Source organism: Natator depressus, chromosome 24 (assembly GCF_965152275.1).
Source record: "Natator depressus isolate rNatDep1 chromosome 24, rNatDep2.hap1, whole genome shotgun sequence".
Classification (NCBI taxonomy): Eukaryota; Metazoa; Chordata; order Testudines; family Cheloniidae; genus Natator; species Natator depressus.
In genome coordinates this window covers 19,846,645-19,853,319 of record NC_134257.1, presented here as the reverse complement: position 1 = coordinate 19,853,319, position 6,675 = coordinate 19,846,645, and positions in this window count along the sequence as shown.

The window sequence follows — 6,675 nt, the reverse complement described above, 5'->3', positions numbered from 1 at the left end:
TTCTGTAGGTTTATTGGCTGCTGCCGGTTCAAGTTCGGTGGGGCCCTCTGGTGTTGAGGTTGCAAGTACTGGATTCAGTGCTGGCAATGGGTCTGGTGCTGGTTTTCCTCTGGTTCCGGTTCTGGGACAGGATCCACTACTGTTGTTGCAGACATCGGCCTGGGGTCCAGGTCCATCACCTCCGATAGAAGTTTCCTGAACAGAGCTAGGCCTCACGGCTTGTTTAGCCTGGCTGCGGGTGACCATTCCCACCCTCTTGGCCTGCTTCACATGATTGGCCAAGTCTTCCCCCAACAGCATGGGGATGGGATAATCATCATAGACTGCAAAAGTCCACGTTCCTGACCAGCCCTGGTACTGGACAGGCAACTTGGCTGGAGGCAAATTGAAAGAGTGGGACTTGAAGGGTTGAATCGTCACTTGGATCTCTGGGTTGATTAAATTGGGGTCCACTAAGGAAGCATGGATAGCTGACACTTGTGCTCCGGTGTCCCTCCACGCGGTGACCTTCTTCCCGCCCACACTCACAGTTTCCCTCCGCTCCGAGGGTATCTGGGAGGTATCTGGGCCTGTGGATCTTTGGTGTGATTCCGGTGCAATGAACTGTAATCTGTTGGGGTTCTTGGGGCAGTTGGCCTTTACATGCCCCAGCTCGTTACATTTAAAACATCGTCCAGCTGACGGGTCACTGGGGCGAGGCGGGTTGCTGGAGAACGGGGTGGTGGGACGATAAGGTGTCTGGAGGGTTCTTTGGGAGGTAGGTGGGGCCTTGGGCGGCCCCCGGTAATAGGGTGTGGTCTGGGGTTTTCCCTTCTGGTCTCCACTCCAACTGCTACCAGTTTTCTTCTTCTCTGCCACCTCCACCCATCTGGCTCCAATCTCTCCTGCCTCGATTACAGGTTCGGGCTTCCCATCTAGGATGTATCTTTCTATTTCCTCAGGAACACCCTCCAAGAATTGTTCCATTTGCATTAGGAAGGGCAAATTTACTGGAGATTCAACACTTGCTCCTGATATCCAGGCATCCCAATATTTCACAATGTGGTAGGCATGTCGGGTAAATGACACCTCTGGTTTCCACCTTAGGGCTCTGAACCTCCGACGAGTATGCTCGGGTGTTATCCCCATTCTGACTCTCGCCTTGGATTTAAACAGTTCATACTTATTCATGTGTTCTTTAGGCATTTCAGCCACCACCTCAGCTAAGGGTCCACTGAGCTGCGACCTGAGCTCTACCATGTATTGGTCGGTAGAGATGCTGAACCCAAGGCAGGCCCTTTTGAAGTTTTCTAAGAAGGCCTCCGTATCATCGCCTGCCTTGTAGGTGGGGAACTTTCTGGGATGGGAAGTGGTACCTGGAGAAGGATTGCTAGGGTTTGTTGGTATATTCTGCTGAGCCTTTACCTTCTCCATCCCCAGTTCATGCTTCCTCTCTTTTTCCTTCTCCTCCTCCACATGCTTCCTTGCCTTCATTTCCCTCCTGTGGGCAGCATCCTGTACCTCCTTCTCCAGCCGCATGAGTTCTATCTGTTTTTCATGATCCTTTTGTTTTTCCTCAGCCTGAAATCTGGCTAATTCCAGCTTTTGTTGAGCCGTGGATTCTGTCATCCTAACCTCTTTGTTTTTAGCTAACTTTACACCTGAGGTTTGGAAATAAACAAACAAAACTTGGCTGTAAAATTTTGTTGTGCTGGAATAGGATACCTATTCTCTGATAGTGATTGTCAGCCTACAGAAAAAGACAATTCCCTTTGTCTCTGCTCTGGCCCCAGATCAAAGCAAAAAACCTCCAACTACTTACCAGCAGCCCCAAAGGAAAAAAAAAATCCTTTTCAAATCTGTGCTCCTTGTAAAAAAAAAAAAAAACCAAAATAAAAAAAAAAACCAAACCTCTGCCACTTTTATCTCCAGGCAAATGGGTAGAACACCCCCCCCCCCCGCATTTAGTTTTAGGGGGAAAAAAGCCTCAGGTTTTGGAAGACTGTGAATTTCCCTGCAGGAGATTAATTACTCTGCCTCCGGGCAAAGAAAACCTGCAATTCACAAAGATAATCCCCTTTTGTCTCTGCTCTGGCCCCAAAGCAGAGAAAAAACTAGCTGCTTTCAGTTGGACCTCCTTTCCAGCAGCCCCAAAGGAAAAAAAAATCCTTTTTAAAATCTGTTTTTCTGGTTCAAAAAAATTTCAAATTGATCTCAAAATCATTTCAGGTTAATCCCACCACTTTGCCACCATGTCAAGGTTCCTTCCCCACTCTGAACTCTAGGGTACAGTTGTGGGGACCTCCATGAAAACCTCCTAAGCTTACTTTTCCCAGCTTAGGTGAAAACTTCCCTAAGGTACAAATTAATTTTACCCTTTGACCTTGGATTTCCACTGCCACAACCAAAATTTATCTGGGTTTACTGGGAAAGATAGTTTGGACACGTCTTTCCCCCCCCAAATCCTCCCAACCCTTGCACCCCACTTCCTGGGGAAGGTTTGGTAAAAATCCTCACCAATTTGCATAGGTGACCACAGACTCAAACCCTTGGATCTTAGAACAATGAAAAAGCAGTGAGTTTCCTTACAAGAAGACTTTTAATAGAAGTAGAAAAGAATCCCCTATGTAAAATCAGGATGGTAGATACCTTACAGGGTAATTAGGTTTAAAACAGAGAGAATCCCTCTAGGCAAAACCTTAAGTTACAAAAAGACACACAGACAGGAATATCCATTCTATTCAGTACAGCTCTTTTCTCAGCCATTTAAAGAAATCATAATCTAACACATACCTAGCTAGATTACTTACTAAGTTCTAAGACTCCATTCCTGTTCTGTCCCCGGCAAAAGCATCACACAGAGAGACACAGACCCTTTGTTTTTCTCCCTCCTCCCAGCTTTTGAAAGTATCTTATCTCCTCATTGGTCATTTTGGTCAGGTGCCAGCGAGGTTACCTTTAGCTGCTTAACCCTTTACAGGTGAGAGGATTTTTCCTCTCGACAGGAGGGATTGTAAAGGGGTTTACCCTTCCCTTTATATTTATGACAAGAGGGGAAAGTGTTTTGCCACTGGCCACGAGGGATTTTAGAGCACCGGGGACAGAAAGGTCGTTCCCCTTCCCTTTATATTTATGACAGGTCCTTTCTTATGTTATTATAAAAATACATAAGTGTCACGGCCACATTGTGACTGACAAATAGCTTCCTTTCTCATTTCCACTGTGTAATTATAAAATAACTCCACTGGGATATAAATATTGTTCTTACAGTTCAGTGGATAGTACATAGAGCTGCACAAACAATTCATTGTGTCAGGAAATTTTAGCTCATACTGACTTCACTAGTGCTTTTTATCTGTCCTGTTGTAAAACGAGGCAAAGATCAAGATGAGCTGACGTACCCCCCTGGAAGGCGTGTGTGTACACCTGGGGTACATGGACCCCTGGCTGAGAACCACTGATCTCCACTAATGCACAAGGGAATTGGCCTCAAGACACATTGGCATCACCTGATCAGCTAGTGTCACATGCAGGGCTGTGAAATCTCCCATCTCCGGGCCCACCAGGATGTCATGGGGCAGCCCCAGCCAATCCCAGCAGGGAGCAGGTATTTGCCAACCTTTCCGCAGAGAAGGACCTGGGGATTCCAGTGGATGAGAAGCTGGCTATGAGTCAGCAGGGTGGCCTTGTTGCCGAGAAGGCAAATGGCATTTTGGGCTGCATTAGTAGGAGCGTTGCCAGCAGATGGAGGGAAGTGATTATTCCCCTCTATTCGGCACTGGTGAGGCCACATCTGGAGTAGTGGGTCCAGTTTTGGGCCCCCCACTACAGAAGGGATGTGGACAAATTGGAGAGAGTCCAGCGGAGGGCAACAAAAATGATGAGCGGGCTGGAGCACGTGACTTAGGAGGGGAGGCTGAGGGAACTGGGCTTCTTTCGTCTGCAGAAGAGAAGAGTGAGGGGGAATTTGAGAGCAGCCTTCAACTACCTGAGGGGGGTTCCAAAGAGGAGCTCGGCTGTTCTCAGTGGTGACAGATGACAGAACGAGGAGCAGTGGTCTCAAGTTGCAGTGGGGGAGGTCTAGGCTGGAGATCAGGAAACACTATTTGTCACAGAGTGTGGGGGAGTGCAGGCCCTGCACCCCTCTTCTTGCGTAGTATTTTTCCCGGGGTAGCAACTTCTTGCTCAGGTATATGATGGGGTGTCTCTCCCCCTTTTCATCCTCCTGCATTAACACCGCCCCCAGTCCCGTGTCTGAGGCGTCGGTGAACACCACAAAGGGCTTGTAAAGTCTGGGTTTGCCAGAGCTGGGCCACTGACCAGAGCCTCCTTCAGTTCCTGGAAAGTCTCCTGGCACTGCTCGGTCCAGACCACCTTGTCTGGCTTCCCCTTCTTGCATAGCTCAGTGATGGGGGTGGCTATGGCGCTAAAGTGGGGCAGAAATCTTCGGTAGTATCCTGCCATCCCAATAAAGGCTTGGACCTGCTTTTTGGTGTGGGGAGCCGGCCAGTCTCTGATCACCTCCACCTTGGCTGGTTTCGGCTTTAGGCGGCCGCTCCCCACCCGATGGCCCAGGTGAGATACTTCAGCCATCCCCACCTTGCACTTCTCCGCTTTTACAGTCAGCCCAGCCCAGCCCCCTGGAGTCGGTCCAGCACTTGTCTAACCTGGGACACGTGGTCCTCCCAGGTCTGGCTAAAGACACAGACGTCATCAATATACGCCACGGCAAAACTCTCCATCTCCCTCAGGAGCTGGTCCACTAGGCGCTGGAAGGTGGCCGGCGCTCCCTTGAGGCCGAAAGGCAGGGTCAGGAACTCATAGAGCCCCAGAGGGGTGATAAAGGCCGATTTCAGCCGAGCATCTGCATCCAGTGGCATTTGCCAGTAGCCCTTTGTAAGGTCCATGGTGGTAAGGTACCGAGCTCCTCCCAACTTGTCTAGGAGCTTGTCAGGCCTGGGCATGAGGTAGGCATCAGATACAGTGATGGCACTGAGCTTCCGATAGTCCACACACAACCGGACCGACCCATCCTTTTTGGGGACCAACACCACCGGCGAGGCCCAAGGGCTGGCAGATAGCTGGATCACCCCAAAGCCAGCATGTCCCAGACCTCTCTTTCCAGGTCCTGAGCAGTTTTCCCTGTGACTCGGAACAGGGAGCATCTTATCGGCGGGTGTCACCCTGTCTGCACCCGGTGGACAGTCAGATTAGTGCGTCCAGGCTGGCTGGAAAACAGCTGTTGGTAAGGATGCAGCACCCCCCTAATCTCAGCTTGCTGGGCAGGGGTTAGCTGATCCGAGAGGGGAATTGTTTCCAGGGGGGAACCAGCTCTGGTCCCAGGGAATAGATCTACTAAAGGGTCATCTCCCTGCTCCTCCCAATGTCCACACACCGCCAACACCACATTCCCCCTGGCATAATATGGCTTCATCATATTCACATGGTACACCTGGCGGTGGTGCGTCCAGTTCGACAGCTCCACCACATAGTTTACCTCATTGAGCTGCTTGACAACCTTGAAAGGGCCCTCCCAGGCGGCCTGTAGTTTGTTCTTTCTGATGGGGATGAGAACCATCACCTGATCCCCGGTGGCGTAGGCACGGGCCCGCGCCGTGTGGTCATACCAGACCTTCTGCTTCTTCTGTGCTCTGGCCAGATTCTCCCTGGCCAGGCCCATGAGTTCAGCTAGTCTCCCTCGGAAGATCAGGACATACTCCACCACTGACTCTCCATCGGGAGTGGCCTTCCCCTCTCATTCGTCTCTCATCAGGTCCAGGGGGCCCCTTACCCTCCTTCCATATAACAGTTCGAAAGGCAAAAATCCGGTAGAGTCCTGGGGCACCTGCCTGTACGCGAACAGCAGGTGAGGTAAGTACTTGTCCCAATCCTGCGGGTGCTGGTTCAAAAGGTTTTCAGCATCATCTTTAGCGCCCCGTTGAACCTCTCCACCAGCCCATTGGACTGGGGGTGATAAGCTGAGGCCCAGTCGTGCCGGACCCCACATTTCTCCCACAAGCACCGGATCAGGGCCGACATGAAGTTGGAGCCTTGGTCTGTCAAGACTTCCTTGGGGAACCAAGCTCGGCTGAAAATGGTCAGGAGCGCATCTGCCACAGTGTCTGCTTCAATGGAAGCTAAGGGCACTGCCTGGGGGTAGCGGGTGGCAAAATCTACCACCACCAGAATGTATTTCTTCCCCGACAGGGTCGTCTTGCTGAGAGGCCCCACGATGTCCATGGCCACCTTCTGGAAAGGCTCCTCTATGATGGGCAAAGGTCTCAAAGCCGCTTTCCCCTTGTCCCGGGCCTTCCCCACCCTCTGACAGGGGTCACAGGATCGGCAATACTGCCGGACAGTGGTAAAGACTCCGGGCCAGTAAAAGTTCTGTAGCAACCTCTGCCGGGTGCGCCGGATTCCCTGGTGCCCTGCGAGAGGGATGTCATGGGCCAGGTACAGGAGCTTGCGGCGATACTTCTGGGGGACCCCCAGTTGCCTCCTGATCCCACAGGACTCCACTTCCCCTGGGGGAGCCCATTCTCGGTACAGGAACCCCTTCTCCCACAGGAACCTCTCCTGGCAGCCTCTCTTCATGGTCCGTCCCACACTGAGGTCGGCCAGGTCCCTGAGCTTCCGCAAGGAGGGATCTTTCCTCAACTCGGCCTGGAAGTCAGAGGCTGGGGAAGGGATGGGGCC